At 42.8% G+C, this 17,113-nt stretch overlaps 1 protein-coding gene across 4 annotated transcripts in view; it reads right to left on the bottom strand.

Moving 5' to 3' along the window:
• The window catches only part of ppp2r3a (protein phosphatase 2, regulatory subunit B'', alpha), a 525,535-nt gene that overhangs the window by 290,599 nt on the left and 217,823 nt on the right, over positions 1-17,113 (bottom strand). For 3 of the 4 annotated variants that reach the window (XM_068042008.1, XM_068042007.1, XM_068042006.1), the window contains one exon: positions 9,753-9,809. The exons of the other annotated variant lie outside the window; for it this stretch is intronic. The gene's annotated coding sequence lies outside the window, so the exon portion shown is untranslated. The remainder of the gene's footprint in view (positions 1-9,752; positions 9,810-17,113) is intronic. 4 annotated transcript variants of the gene reach the window in all.

The following is a 17,113-nucleotide window of genomic DNA, read 5'->3' as shown; positions in this document are numbered from 1 at the left end:
AATTAATGTTGGACAATTGTAGGAGTGGGGAAATCTGCAGCTCTGTTCAAAACAGAGTAATGACAAAAATATATTACAAAATAGTGAGAGCCATTTGCATTAAGGGATGGGCCTTTGCTTAGAATGTCTTCACAAATTCAGAGCACTTGACAACTCATGACAATTTTGTCAAATTATGTGAGAAAATGTCTCAGAATAACATGAGGTGGAGTTGAATTTTACAGACATGAATACACACCTAGAGCATTGAAAGAACCCTCGACATGTAATTTGCAAAATTATACAGGATTTTTCAGGAACTGAAAATAAACTCGAGAGAAATTTGCTGCACGCTTGAGGTGCCCAGTAAAATATGATACCAGACACTTCAAAACACAGGTACACATGTTTAAAATCTCAGAGGGATTAATTCTGGGGTTGGAAAACAACTACTGATTTTGACCTACTGAGGATAAAAGGATATATCCTAATCACCATGAAATTGGTGCTTACAACTCTCATATCACAAGATAAATAAAATAATAAAAAATGGCTCGCTTCAACACAACAGGGACAGGCGGTTTACACCACTACGAAACAGTCAGACCTGCACTCCAAATAAAACTTTGAATATAATGAAATATCATATGATCCATACCAATGAATCATTCTAAATAAGCTATCAGATCTTTCATTTTCCATAGAGATACATACAAGTTACAACACATATACAGGCCATTGGCTCAACAGCGGTTGTCATTGTTTAATCCTGTTTTTCTCCCTTCAATCCCATCTCCTGTATCCTACAATTATTTTACTTAATTCAAAGCTCTGCATTTTCTAGTCCTCACTAATAAGCCATTTGAAATGAGCTGATCATTATTCCATTTGATGATTGTTTATTCCAGTTTTTCAGCACTCTCGAATTTGAAAACAGCTATCAATAAATCCTAAATCTCCCATTTATTTGTGCCGCAATCAGGTGCAGTAAACTGGGTTTGGGAATTAAATCTACCTGTCCAGATTGGAGTAGTGTGCACTGATTTTCCTGCTGAAAGCTTCCACTGGGAGCAGCCTTATCCTCACACGTGGAGGATCTGATTGTGATGGGCTCTGCAGAAAGGGGACAATTAATTGGGGACATCGCAACATGGAAGAAGAAGTTGAAGAATCTAATGGCTGGTATTCAGGAGGGGTTCACTACCAATTTATACTGGTAGCTCTCTCCTTGTATTAAGATTGACTATAATGACCATTGTTGTCTCTTTTACACGAGAGCCAACTTGGAAATCACAGTACATGCACTGTATAGTGCCAAAAGGAGTGTGATTTACAGGGTAAATCTGATCTCCTTTTGGCATAATAATGATCTACCACAGTGATGTCTTCTTTTCCTATACCATGGTGGCTTAATATGATTATTTTTATCAACCTTTTTTAACCTATATTCTTTCTCATTCGACTTTGCTATAAGCACTAGCTTAGAGCCTGTTCTTTAATATTTATCTCCTACTCAACATTAAATTTTCTTAAACATCATAAATACAATCAGAAATATGCTTACATTTTTCATATTTAAGTATTTCCTATTGCAGCAAAGCTACTGTACCAGAGACATGAGTACATTCTCCTGGCGAGTTACCAATTTTAGCCAGGCTGTCCAGAGGAAGTGTGGAGTAGGGGCCACGTATGCCCCCAAAGGTGAGAGGGAGAAGCAGAGAGGGAGAATCGACCTAGTGCAACTTGTGATTATTGTAGAATTATGGAATGTTCTATTCTTATTTAATCTGAAATTACTTAGGAACTACATTGTTCAAGCATATGTATGTATGTATAGCTCCACAATGCCACATCACTCATTATTGCACTACAACCTGTGTACCAAACACACATTGTATCATTCTGCCACAAATGGAGAGATGTAAGAAAACATAATGCAAGCTCCAGTATCTGTGTCTAAAGACACAGATTAAGAAGCTCTGGGAACCACAGACATAAGGTAGCAAGGTACTTGTGAGTTGAGCTCAAACTTTATGAGCAATGTAAATACTGAATCTGACTGTGAAAAACAATCTGAATTAGTGCCAGAAAAAAACACCCAGTAAATTGCATGAAAGAAAAACGAGATGGCCACCACTGCAGTAATGAACACTCAGACCCAGCCCATGATGAATCGGGAGGCTGATGACGTTGTGGAGGCATTTGAAAAGTTTAAGCAAAAGGGCAAATTGACATTCAGTAGTTTTCTGAAAGGCGCTAGTGAAGAGGAAATGGTCAGCAGCATCCTTTTGTGGACAGGAGAGCAAGGATTAGATCTTTTCAAAAGCTGGGAAATGAGTGAGGACACTAGTAAAAACCTAGACATGATCTTTGAGAATTCAGCACACATCTTCAGCCAAAGTCAAATAATCAAATCCACTGTTATGAATTTCAGAGCCTGAGTTAAGAACCAGTTGAGCCTATTGACAATTTCTCAATGAGACTGAGAAACATTTCCAGCAAGTGTAAATTCAAGGACATGGATGAAAAGCTGGTAGGTCAGATCATTTGGGGCTCTGCACATCCTGATGTTTAAAAAGCTTTAATTGGAAAGGACAAGTTTACAACATCACAGGCTGTAGACACTGCCATAGCACATGAAGCCACAAGTAGACAGATGAAAATGCTGATGATCTAAATGACTAGACTTCATTTAAGTCATGAGAAAGGATTTGGAGTATCACCACTGATTCATCCCCCACATAAAGTACCAATAGAGCTAAAAGGAAAGCTTGAAAGAGAATGCAAAGAAATGGAAGAAAATAAAGTGATTGCCAGAGTCATGGAACCTACAGATTGGGTAAATCCCCATCGTAGTGAGAGAGAAGCCAAATGGATGGCTACAAATTTGTCTGGATCCCAAAGATCTTACCAAGCAATAAAGAGGAATCACTAACCTACTCCAACACTGGAAGAGATCACATCAGCAGTGGTGGGGCAAAGGTTTTCCACAAGATTGATGCCAGAAACAGCTACTGGAACATGTATCTTGAGGAGCAATCTTCACTGTTGATAACATTCAACACACCGTTTGGACAGTACAAATTCTTGCGTCTACCTTTTGGCCTTAAAATGAGCCAGGATGTGTTCTAGCAGAAAATGGAGAAGCATACAGGGGATGCAAAGGAGTAATCGGCATAGCTGATGATTTCCAGATCTATGGTGCAGATGAGAAAAACCAGAACTCCCATTCATTAGGTGATGTATCTTTATACATGAAGTCATGGAGAGAATTAGAAAAGCTGGGACCAAGCTAAACGCAGACAAATGCATTGTAAAGGTGACAGAATGCCAGTTCTTTGCAATGGGGGACACATCTGAAAGAGTCAAGCTGAGTCCTGAAAAAGTCACAGGTATCGCTGAGATGGAAGCTCCGAGAGACAAGAAAGAGCTGAGAAATCTTCTTGGCTTGATCCAGTACATGAGTTCTTTCATACCTCACATGTCAGAGCACACAGTGAACCTACGAGAGCTGAAGAGAGATATTGAGTACCAGTGGTCGGAGTCACGTGAGAGGAATTTCAATAAACTCAAAGAAGGATTGTACAAGGAGACAAGTCTGTCATACTACCTGTCATTATGCAAGTAGGTAGTTCTACGAAAGGACTGGGAGCGGCCCTGGTACAAAAAAGGAAAGCCAATAGCATTCGCAACCAACGCTCAAACATTGGCACAGACCAGATGTACCAAGGGTAGATCCACCTTGGCAGTGGTGTATAGATGCAAGAAATTCCATACATATCTCTACGGAGAAAATTCATAGTGGAGTGATCATTGTCCATAAGAACAGATCTACAAGAAAAATCTATGTAAAGCACCAGCAAGATCACAGAGGTTACTCTTGAGGCATCAGAGTTACCATTTCACTCTGAAATACAAGCCAGGAAGAGAAATGGTGCTTGCAGACACCTTATCTCATCTGTTGCCACATGAGAAACAGGAGATAAAAGAACTAGGTATAAAGATACATCACCTAATGAATGTGACACCATTGAAATTGAGGCAAATCAGAGGTGAAACCAGTAAAGACAAAGAGTTGCAGATGCTTTCTCAGCAACTGATTCAGGGATAGCCAGAAAAGATGCAACAATCACAATCAGTAATACAGCAGTATTGGTCAATCAGAGATGACATTTCACGAGAAGATGGTGTTCAGCTGGCCAGATCCAGAATCATCATACCCAAAATGATAGGAATATATATACGATCATCCGAACAAAGAGCAGGAGTAGGCAATTCGGCCCCTTGAGCTTGCACTACCATTTGATAAGATCATGGCTGATCTGAATTTGGCCTCAACTCCACTTTCCTGTCTGCCCCCCATACTTGATTCCCTTGTCTATCAAGAATCTATCTAACTCAGCCTTGAATATATTCAATGACAGAGCCTCGACTGCTTTCTGGGGAAGAGGATTCCACAGCTTAATGACCCTCTGAGAGAAAACATTTCTCCTCATCTCCGTTTTAAATGGGAGACCCCTTATTGATAAAACTGTGTCCCCTAGTTCTATTCCCACCCATAAGTGGAAATATCCTTCCAACATCTACCCTGTCAAGTCCCCTCAGGATCTTATATGTTTCAATAAGATCACCTCTCATTCTTTTAGACTGCAAGTGTTTAGGCCCAACTTGTTCAACCTTTCCTCATGAGATAACCCCTTCATCCCAGGAATCAGTCAAGTGAACCTTCTCTGAACTGCTTCTAAAGCAATTTATTCTTTCTTAAGTAAGGAGACCAAAACTGTACACAGTTCTCCAGATGTGGTCTCACTAAGGCCCTGTACAGCTGTAGCAAAACTTCCCTGCTTTTCGAGTCATAGAATTATACAGCACAGAAACAGGCCCTTTGGCCCATCATGTCCGTGCCGGCCATCAAGCACCTATCTATTCTAATCCCATTTTCCAGCACTTGGCCTGTAGCCTTGTATGCTATGGCGTTTCAAGTGCTCATCTAAATACTTCTTAAATGTTGTGAGGGTTCCTGCCTCCACCACCTCTTCAGGCAGTGCGTTCCAGATTCCAACTACCCTGTGGGTGAAAACATTTTTCCTCAAATCCCCTCTAAACCTCCTGCCCTTTACATTAAATCTATGCCCCCTGGTTATTGACACCTCTGCTAAAGGAAAAGGTTTCTTCCTATCTATCCTATCTATGCCCCTCATAATTTTGTATACCTCAATCAGGTCCCCCCTCAGCCTTCTCTGCTCTAAGGAAAACAACCCAAGCCGATCTAGTCTCTTCATAGCTGAAATGCTCCAGCCCAGGCAACATCCTGGTGAATCTCCGCTGCACCCTCTCCAGTGCAATCACATCCTTCCTATAGTGCGGTGACCAGAACTGTCCACAGTACTCCAACTGTGGCCTAACTTGTGTTTTATACAGCTCCATCATAACCTCCCTGCTCTTTATATTCTATGCCTCGGCTAATAAAGGCAAGTATCACAAATGCCTTCCTAACCACCTTATCTACCTGTGCTGCTGCCTTCAGTGATCTATGGGCAAGTACACCAAGGTCCCTCTGACACTCTGTACTTCATAGGGTCCTACCATCCTTTGTATATTCCCTTACCTTGTTAGTCCTCCCAAAAAGCATCACCTCACACTTCTCAGGATTAAATTCCATTTGCCATTGTTCTGCCCATCTTACTAGCCCAACTATATCGTCCTGTAATCTAAGGCTTTCCTCCTCACTATTTACAACACGACAAATTTTCATGTCATCTGCGAACTGATCATACCTCCTATGTTCACGTCTGAATCATTAATGGACACTACAAGCAGCATGGGTCCTAGCACCGATCCCTGCGGTACACCACTGGTCACAGGCTTCCAATGAAAACAACCCTCGACCATCACCCTCTGCCTCCTGCCACTATGCCAATTTTGGATCCAATTTGCCAAATTGCCCTGGATCCCATGGGCTCTTACCTTCTTGACGAATCTCCCATGCGGGACCTTATCAAAAGCCTTACTGAAGTCTATGTAGACTACATCAACCGCTTTACCCTCATCTATACACCTAGTCACCTCCTTGAAAAATTCAATCAAATTTGTTTGATACGATCTCCTCCTGACAAAGCCATGCTGACTATACTTGATTAATCCCTGCCTCTCCAAGTGGAGATTAACCCTGTCGCTCAGATGTTTTTTCCAATAGTTTCCCTGCCACTGATGTTAGACTCACTGGCCTGTAATTACCTGGTGTATCCCTACTACCCTTCTTGAATAATGGTACCATATTTGCTGTCCTCCAGTCCTCTGGCACCTCTCCTGTGGCCAGAGAGGATTTGAAAATTTGTGTCAGAGCCCCTGCAATCTACTCCCTACTCACAAAGCAGCCTGGGATACATCTCATCTGGGCCTGGGGATTTATATATTTTATATTCTATTCCCCTTGCAATGAACAACAACATTCCATTTGCCTTCCTAATCACTTGCTGTATCTGCATACTAACCTTGTGTGATTCATGATCAGGATGCTCAGATCCCTCTGTACTACAGAGCTCTGCAATCTTTCTCCATTTAAATAATAATCTGATTTTCCATTCTTCCTGCCAAAGTGAACAAGTTTTCATTTTCCCTCCTCACTCAATCTATTGATATCCCTTTGTAGACTCTTTATGTCCTCTTGACAACTTACTCTCCTACCTATCTTTGAGTCATCTGCAAATTTAGCTATGATATATTCGGTAATAACCTGTAGAGCTACTGAATGGCAGAAAAGACAACTCTACCAAGCGAGATTCATCCTCCAAACGATAATGAGGAAGTCCTCTTCTTCTCTGGCCTCCTTGTCTCGAGAGACAATGGGTAAGCATCTGGAGGTGGTCAGTGGTTTGTGAAGCAGTGCCTGGAGTGGCTATAAAGGCCAATACTAGAGTGACAGACTCTTCTACAGGTGCTGCAGATAAAATTGGTTGTCGGGGCTGTTACACAGTTGGCTCTCCCCTTGCGCTTCTGTCTTTTTTCATGCCTACTAAGTCTCTTCGACTCGCCACACTTTAGCCCCACCTTAATGGCTGCCCGCCAGCTCTGGCGATCGCTGGCAACTGACTCCCACAACTTGTGATCAATGTCACAGAACTTCATGTCGCGTTTGCAGATGTCTTTAAAGCGGAGACATGGACGACCTCGCTGTACGATGTGTCCTTGGGGATCCTGCCATCTTCCATGCGGCTCACATGGCCAAGCCATCTCAAGCGCTGCTGGCTCAGTAGGGTGTATATGCTGGGGATGTTGGCCGCCTCAAGGACTTTTGTGTTGGAGATATGGTCCTGCCACCTGATGCCAAGGATTCTCCGGAGGCAGCAAAGATGGACTGAATTGAGACGTCGCTCTTGGCTGACATACATTGTCCAGGCCTCGCTGCCGTAGAGCAAGGTACTGAGGACACAGGCTTGATACACACGGACTTTTGTGTTCTGTATCAGTGTGCCATTTTCCCACACTCTCTTGGCCAGTCTGGACATAGCAGTGGAAGCCTTTCCCATGCGCTTGTTGATTTCTGCATCGAGAGACAGGTTACTGGTGATAGTTGAGCCTAGGTAGGTGAACTCTTGAACCACTTCCAGAGCGTGGTTGCCGATATTGATGGATCAGTAATGAGGAAGTAAGACGACAAACTCACTGATGCATAAGTAGAAGGAAGTCAGTGCTTCCACAAACATGCCAAATCATTGCTGGAGGTGTTGAGAAGACAAATGGTGCGTGTACAGGATCCAATCCGCAAATGTTGTTGGTAAAGCTGAGACTCCAACATCATACATCATCGAGACTGAAACTGGTAAGCAGATGAGAAGGAACAGAGTCCATATTCGGCATACACCGAACTGGTAAAGCAGAGAAGGTCATCAGCAACATCACCAACAAGTGACAAACCATCACCAAATTCAGGCACAACTTCACAACACCAGGACCAACACATACAACACCACCTGTACAGCATGCCAACTCATCACAGACGGGGACGATGACTACCAAATCTACGAGTTGGAGGCATAATATCTTACCACCAGAACAATACCGTGAATAAAGTGTTCAGAATTACAAGTTTAATTGTAAAAGTTGAATGTAAATTTTCTTTAGTCAAACAAAAAGAAAATTTTTTAAAAAGCTTGTAAAAGTTATGTTAATAGCAAAAAGATTGATTTTTTTTTAAAGAAAGACGGATGTTATATTGTTATATTATCTGAAATGACTTAGGAACTACATTGTTCAAGCATATGTGGGTATATATCTCCACAATACTCACTGCTGCACTACAAACACACATTGCATCATTCCACCACAAATGGAGAGATGGGAGAAAATATGATACAAGCTCCAGTATCTGTGTCTAAAGTGTAATTATTTAAGAAGCTCTGGGAACCACAGACATAATAGAGCATGCCTCTGCCATTTCTTTGAAAGTGCTGTCCAATTAGCCCCACTCCCTCACTCTTTCCCAGTATACCTGCAAATTTTTCCTTTTCAAGTATTTATCTAGTTCCCTTTTAAAAGTTACTATTGAATCTCCATCCACTACCCTTTGAGGCAGTGCATTCCAGATCATAACTTGCTGCATAAAAATTTTTCCTCAACTTCTTTTTTTTTGCCACTTATCTTAAATCTGTGTCCTTTGGTTACCGCCTCACTGATTGGTGGAAACAGTTTTTTCTTACTTCTTCTATCGAAACTACTCATAATTTTGAACACCTTTTTAAAATTTCCTCTTAACCTCTGCTTTAAGGACAACAATCCCAACTTCTCTAGTCTCTCCACATAACTGAAGTCTTATATCCCGGTATCATTCTGGTAAATCTCCTCTGCACCTTCTCCAAGGCCTTGACGTCCTTCCTAATGTACGGTGCCCAGAACTGGACACAATATGCCAGAGGAGGCCTAACTAGTGATTTATAATGGTGTGGCATAACTTCCTTGCTCTAATAATTAAATTCCATTAGAAATGGAAGCTAGACCCGGAAACAGTGCACCCTCCTGCTATCTCCATGGTCTGTTGTGTGAGGATGGGGAATCGAATCAGGTTGAAAAAATAAAACAAAATGAGGAAAAAAAAGTTTAATTATTAAAATGTTTACAAACTTCAGTCTTTAATAAAATATTACAGCTGTTCTTTAGATCTCTTCACATGACTCTAGCATCAGATTTAAGCTGTCACTGGCATATATAGTCAGTTTACCAGTAAGTCCCATGTTGATTTTAAGATTATAATCAGTTGTGGTTAAGGGAATCAGTTTAATCAATGTTTGATTAAATAACCTTCAAGATCACAAGATTAATATAATTGAGGAAACTCATTCGTCCCATCTTAGTTCATTCATCCAGAAAGATCTTGTAGCTCCCCACACCCCATTCCTGTTTAAATAATTCCAGCGTTTTCACCTCCACTGCTGTACTCCGACATCCAAACTGAGTATTAATCACTCTTTGTACTTAGAATAGTTTCCAGACATGATCCTAAATTTGCATTTTACTTGTTTAAAACTTGTCCTGATCTTGCAATTTAAGTTGAAATAATTTTCCAGACTTATCTTTACCACATTGTTTATGCCTATAAAAAAGATAATATGAGTAATCTCATTTCAAACTTGATAGGATTTGTTTAGCAAGGAGGGGTGGGGGGGGGGGGGGGGGGGGGGGTGGGGGGTCATCAGAACAGTGGCACACATTACTTTAACATTAGAAGCACAGCATTTTTCATTAACTAAAGATAAATTGAACATTCAATGACATACCTTAAACGAGATGACATTTTGCACAGGTTTAATTTAGTCTTGACTCACTTGAATGTTCTGAAGAGAAAACACAAAATAAAACACATGTAGAAACTTACTTTTGTTTGAAATGTTAGTTGTAGCTGAAAGCAAAATAAAAAATATTAGCATATACCTCATGGACCGCTAATCAGCCCCTCAAAGGGGAAGTGTATTGCTTTTGTATTACTGATGCAACTCAGACATAGATGTGCCTTAGCCTGTCGTTTCAGTGCCCTTTACAAATTAAAGATACAGTTTCTTTATATATTGGACTACTGACATTGAAGTATATTTATTTGATGTGGCTTACATCACTGTTGGAAGTATAATGCCGCAGGCAGGTTACCCTGATGTACTGTAGAAATGCAATGTGGCAGGTGACCTAAATTTGTCCATAGAAGGAAGTAAATTCCTTGACTTAACATGGGCTAATGATGACTTTGATCTCTTTGCCGTCTGTCTTAAAGCTACAGTTGCTTGTTAATAAATACTAAGATTTAATGTCACGTATGCTATTCTTTCACTATATCTACCTTGTTAAAATAATTTTTTGTATAGCTAATACATAATAAATTCTGGTTGTGTTGCCAGAATTCTACAATTAAATAAAATTCCATATCATTACTTTTGGAATAATGTTTTTTAATTCTGCTAATGGCTGACTAAGTTTATCCATTGACTAGAAAGGTCCCCAGTCTGTGCAGAATTAGCTGATTGCAGCCAAGAGAATGGGAAGAGTCCTAACATTGACCTCCACATTCCTGGGTTTGAGAAATTGTGCTCCAAACTGCTATCCGGTGACTCATGTTGTGCAACTATCAGCTGGGGACAGAATCGTGCTTGGCTGTGATGCTCTTGGTGGTCAAAGAACCAACCAAAACTCACCGTCAAGGTTCACACATAAACATTGGCTGCTTGGGCGAGGTTGATTGGCACCTGTGAAACTGTACCCCAGCAAGGAGTCAGTGCTTTCAGAAAATGAAAGAAAGGGAAGGAAGAAAACTTTTGAGGAAACTGTTGATTCAATCTCAGGTGCCTGTGGTCCATGTCTGTCCATGTGAATCAGTTGCTAGTATAAAATCAATGCGCATAAAGAGGAATAAATCAACCCTCATGAATTGCAGCCAAACATATTTGAAGGCGAGCAGAGACTATGTTCAAGAATATAACATTGTGGATTAGATGAAAGTTATCCCAATTATGATCAAGAACAACCATTGATGACCGTTGGGAGTACAATATTTGGTTAAAAATAATGAACTGTCCAAAACTGCAGGTTTTGTAAGTGCATTCTTCTACTTTTGTAATAGTATAGAATAGAATCATAGAATTGTTATTTGGTCCATTGAGTCCATGTCAGCTCTCTGCAAAAGCAATTTAGCTAGTCCCAGTCCCCAGCCCTTTTTCCCTAGCCGTGCAATTTCTTTCTCCTTCAGGTGCTTATCTAATTCCCTTTTGAAAGCCATGATTAAATCTGACTCCACCACTTTCAGGCAGTGCATTCAAGATGCTAATCACCTCACTGTGTAAAAAAGTTTCTCCTCATGTCACCTTTGTTTTTTTTTTCCAATCACTTTAAATCTGTGCCCTTTGGTTCCCGACCCTTCTGCCAATGGGAACAGTTACTTGCTACAGCGGCATGGGTAAGAGTCACCGCTATTCTGACTTGCATACTGTGTATGCATCCAAGTCCCTAGGTCAGAAACATTTGCTTTCTTTGTTAGAGGCCCTAATACACAACAGTTAGTTAGGGATTCAATAGACTTGAATATGGCACTCTATGCAAGCACATTTGAGCCAGAAGTACAAACTTATTCAGAAGCTTAACCTTACTGATTATTTAATGGTGTTTGTTCCTCACAAGTCCATGACATACAAACTGAATAGTTTACGAACAACTGTAACTTGAATTCGATGGTATCTTTAGGTTGTGGAAGAAATGGGCATGGATCTGGGAGCCAAAAATATTTTCAGGGTTTTGGAGAGGAAAGATGGTTTGGAAGTAAGGCAATAGCTTGCAAGGGCAAATAAGCTTTTTGAGGCAGTTGGGGAAGTGTTAACAACAACAGTTCCTGAGGTTTTTTTAAATTCATTCATGGGATGTGGGCGTCACTGGCCAGGCCAGCATTTACTGCCCAACCCTAATTGCCCTTGAGAAGGTGGTGGTGAGCTGCCTTCTTGAACCGCTGGTCCATATGGGATAGGTACACTCACAGTGCTGTTAGGAAGGGAGTTCCAGGATTTTGACCCAGCAACAGTGAAGGAACGGCAATATAGTTCCAAGTCAGGATGGTGTGTGACTTGGAGGGGAACTTGCAGGTGATGGTGTTCTCATGCATTTGCTGCCCTTGTCCTTCTAGTTGGTAGAGGTCACGGGTTTGGAAGGTGCGGTCTAAGGAGCCTTGGTGCGTTGCTGCAGTGCATCTTGTAGATGGTACACACTGCTGTCACTGTGCGTCGGTGGTGGAGGGAGTGAATGTTTGTGGATGGAGTGCCAATCAAGCGGGCTGCTTTGTCCTGGAAGGTGTTGAGCTTCTTGAGTGTTGTTGGTGATGGAACTGTTTACAATGTCAACGTGCATGAGGGTCAGGAGGGAAGTTAGATGGTCTGTTTGGTGAAAATGGGAGAGATGGGACCTAAATAGATAGGGATTCAGGGCTTGAGTGGAGGGGTTGGGGGAGGGTTTGCTTGAGTGGGAAAGATGTAGAAACAACTGAACAGGTGCTCTCTGTCTTGGTGTGATAAAGAAATGCTTGAGCTGCTGGCACTTGTTAGAGGTGAGGGTGACGGAACAGGGGAGATGAGTTTGATGAAGTAGTTAATGGAGAAAAGAAGATAGGAGTTATCTTTACCTTACATGATATCCTAGACTGGTGGTTGGTTTTGGCTAAAGAGAGCCAAGGTCTGATAGTGCTTGATGTGGTCCAGGGAGTTCTGATGATAAGCCATTCTGCTTCAGTTTGCACCCTCTTAACATGAGGGAGCAAAGATGGTTGCTGTATGAGTGGGAATAACCAGAAGACAGCAAAGGATTTGCTCGGGACAAGGTGCACATGAGGGATCAGTGAAGCAAATCAATAGCTACAGAGGTAATGTGGAAAATGGAGGCTAGGTAGTTGAGATTTAAAAGTGCAGTTATAAGTGACTTGGGGCAGGCTTTGCCCCCATGAGGATGGGGTTAGAAGGGACTAGGTGGATGTGGTTGATGAGGTACACAAGGAAGTGGTCAGACACAACCTTGCCAGTGATCGAAACCACAGAAGATAGTATGGTTACTATCTTCTGGCCTTATATATGGCGAGGAGAATTTATACGCAAGGGAAGGCTAAGGGAGAAAGGAGCGTGGTGAATTCAAAGCAGGGAGGGTAAGGGGAGCTGAGGAAGAGATTGAAATCGCCAAGAATGAGGAGTTGTTCAGGGCATAGTCTTAGGCAAGGAGGGAGGACATCTAAAGGAGAATTTTGGGTTGGGGCTTGGTGACAAGAAGACAACAAGGATTTTAAAGGATAGATGAGACTGATGTAATGGGATGAAATACTTAAAAGAGCAGGTGCCAGAAGAATGAAGGTAGAAACCATGGTATGACTTGGTGATAATGGCCACACTGCCATTATGGTAGTTGGGGTAGCATAGACAGTGGAAAGTTTGTCTTGACACGGAGGCTGGGTTAGGGACAGATGTTGCTAATCTTGAGCCAAGTTTCAGTCAAAGCCAGGATGTCAAAATAATCATCTATCTGGAATCTGATTGAATATCTTAATCCTTCAACCTTTTAAGTGTAAGTAATTATGAAGATTCAAAAAGCTTCAAAGGCCAAATCTTACAACCTTAAGGAAAATGACACAGCAACTGTGAGTGGTACTTATAGTAATTATACTGATGCATACAAATTCTTCTGCTTTATATCCTTGGAGAACAACAATACTTTGGAAGAGGAAGTCACAGTTTGAATTAAATCAAACAAATGCAATGTGCACACAAAACATCTTTGCTATGACAGATTTTTAAAAATTCATTTTTTTGAATTATGAGTTGAGGGTTCAAGCCCCGCTCCAGAGATTTGACATAAAGATCAAGGCTGACACTTCAATGCAGTACTGGTGGAATTAGTACTGTCTGAGGTGCTGTCTTTTGGATGAGACATTAAACTGAGGCCCCTCTGCTCTCTCAGGTAGATGTAAAAGATCCCATGGCATTATTTTGAAGAAAAGCAAGGGAGTTATGCCAGTGACTTGGTCCATATTTATTCCTCACTCAACATCACTGAAACAGAGGCTGGAGTTTTACCGTTACAAATCGGGTCTCGCGGGGTCTTGCGGAGGGAAAAATGGCACGCGAAGACGTCGGCCGGGTCCCCAGTGTCATTACGCGATGACGCAATTTAACCAGCGTGGGAAGTCGGGCGCGATCGAGTTTGCGCTCGCCACCTGACCAACATCAATTGAGAAGTACTTAAGGTAATTCAGAATCCAATTGACAGAGATTTTACGCTACGTATCTGATTTTACGACCATTAATAGGGGCGTGGGGCGTGTCGGGAACCCGGCTGGTTCAAAAGGGCAGCAGGCATTGATTCATGAGGGAGTTGGAGGTAAAAATGAATTCATTGAGCTTTATTAATGCTGATTGTTATTTGTGTGTCCTAACAAGGGTTGTAACTTGCAGGTTGTGCAGAAGGTTTAATCTGAATGTTATGCACTGCTGATAGGGACCCATGTAATATTAGTTATTGCCTGAAGGAAGTACTTGAAGTGAGCCAGTTACAAAAGCTGGAAGCTATTACCTGTGGTCAAAGCATTTGTTCTGCTGTTCAACAATGGGAATTGTTCACTCTGGAGGTGGATCATCAGATGTGGAGGACAGTGATTCAATGAGTGACAGAAGTACAAATTGTCAGGGGAACGTACAGCAAGCTGCACCAGTGCATCCTCATGCTGTTGGAGGGAGATTAGTTGGCAGAATCGCCCGGGAGCGACCAAATGTCAGGAGATGTACCTACCCAGTAGTAAGGGCATACCAAACGCATCTGAACTACCTGCAGCTGTCAGAACACCAGTGCAGAAGAACACTGCGGCTGTCATGGGAGACTGTCACATCTCTTTGTGAGATGCTGGCAGTGGATGTTGCATCAAACTATCTCAGTGGCCATCCAATGCCAGTCGCTCTAAAGGTCACAGTAGCTCTTAACTTCTATGCGTCTGGCTCCTTCCAAGCCTCAGCTGCAGACTTGTGTGATGTCTCACAATCAGCAGCGCACCATTGCATAAAGGTTGTAACTGATGCATTGTTTCAACGTGCTGACCATTTCATCATGTTCAAGACAGACAACACCAGTCAGGCTGAGAGCGCTAGAGGCTTCAGCATTATATCCGGCTTCCCAATGGTACAGGGCGTGATAGATTGTACTCATGTGGCACCAGCTGGACAGTCGGGGGCATTCATGAACCGCAAGGGATTCCATTCAATGAATGTTCAGCTCGTCTGATCATCGGAAGCGAATCATGCAGGTGTGTGCACGTTACCCTGGGAGTTGTCATGATTCTTTCATTCTCCACAACTCAGGTGCCTGCAATTTTCAGTCCTCCACACAGAATGGAGGGTTGGATACTTGGCGACAGGGGTCATCCTCTGAAGACATGGCTCATGACACCAGTGAGGAACCCAAGGGGTGAGGCGGAGGAAGGATATAACGGGAGCCATGCGGCCACCAGAGAGACAATCGAGCAAACTATAGGCCTCCTAAAGATGCGATTTAGGTGTCCTGACCGCTCCGGTGGATCACTGCAGTACGCACCGTCGAGGGTTTCTGGAATCATTGTCGTCTGCTGTGCCTTGCATAACCTGGCGATTAAACATGGAGATGCCCTAGAGGATGATCAATGTCAGCGTGATGTGTCATCAGATGATGACGACGTTTCTGATGGGCATCAGTCTAATGATGATCATGGAGAGGAAGCTGAATGTAACTTGGCTCCAACTGCTAGAGAAACAAGGGAATCTCTAATAGGAACGCGTTTCAGTTGAAATGATATAAATCTTCACACATTTCAATCTGATTTATGACATTAATCATTGTGAGGATCTGACAGTGCAAAATCTCTCACCTTTAGGGGGTGAGACAAAGCGAATAACCAATAAATCACATCATGAGGGACGCAACCCAAGTGTGTGGCCTCACATTTGAGACAACTTTAGTTGACTAACTATGTAATATCTGACTCAGGAATGACATGTCCAATGATAAGATCTCCAATTTAATCAAACACTATTGTTTTACAAATAAATGTACTTCAAGTCACCCAGTGCACCTGTAGTGGAATTAAAGTGTTTTCTTAATCCGTTTACGAGTGCTCATTCGTGTGCATGATCCCTCACCACCAGACTTACCAGAGGCAGGTGGCTGATCTTGTTGCCGCCCTGCTTTTGATGACTTGGGCTGACGTCCTCTGCATGCTCGCGGCCGTGAGGGCCCTGGCATCTCAGGGTTCTCATGACAAATATCATGAGCACCCTCTATCACCCTGGGATTTAGCGGTTCACATGTCCCTGGCGGTGGGAGAAAGGAGCTGCAGGATGCATCAGAAGCGCCGTGAGAGGAGCTCCCATATGTGATCATCTGCCCCTGTGCCCTCGTGAGACGCTGGTGGTCCTCAACCTGGCGCAGTTGCATCAGATTATGCTCTCTGATGCTCTGGTCCAGGGATGCCACAGTCGCTCTGAGGTCCCGAATTGCATGAAGAACTGGTCCCTCCACTGCAGCCGCCAGTCTATCAACGGAGGAAGCCAGATGTTCAAATGCCTGTGAGTTTGCTGAACTCATACTCTGGATGGATGTCTCCAGAGTATGAGTCATAACGCGCAATGTCTCAGAGAACTCCGCCAGATTTCCATGGACCGCATTCTGAACCTGCAACATCGCCCGACGGAAGGATGATCTCAGCTTGCGAGTGTGTGATGCATCGGCCGATTTTGCATCTGGTGTCCGGCCCGGCAACTGTGCTGTGCTCACACCAGTATGTGACATTGATTCCCCAGACACAGTCATCCCAACCGAAATGTCAGTATCTGCTGTGGTACTTGGTGCGTCGCGATGATGTGACGGTGCACCCTCTGAGGCGCCGTCCTCCACCTCAGAGGTGGATGGTCGGGCAACGGGAACGCTTCCTGGCACATGATGGGTTTCACCTGTTGGAAAAAGCAATGTGATCAGTTTCATCATCAATCCAGAGTTAAGCACAAGCTTGTGCCTCCAGCATGGTTACATCTGGGTGATGTTACAATTGAGGGCAACATTCAGTGCATTTGACATTCACCAAATCATTGGCACAGTAGTGCAGCCT

This window comes from Heterodontus francisci, chromosome 11, assembly GCF_036365525.1.
Source record: "Heterodontus francisci isolate sHetFra1 chromosome 11, sHetFra1.hap1, whole genome shotgun sequence".
Taxonomy (NCBI): domain Eukaryota; kingdom Metazoa; phylum Chordata; class Chondrichthyes; order Heterodontiformes; family Heterodontidae; genus Heterodontus; species Heterodontus francisci.
This window is presented reverse-complemented; position numbering and strand designations above follow the sequence as displayed.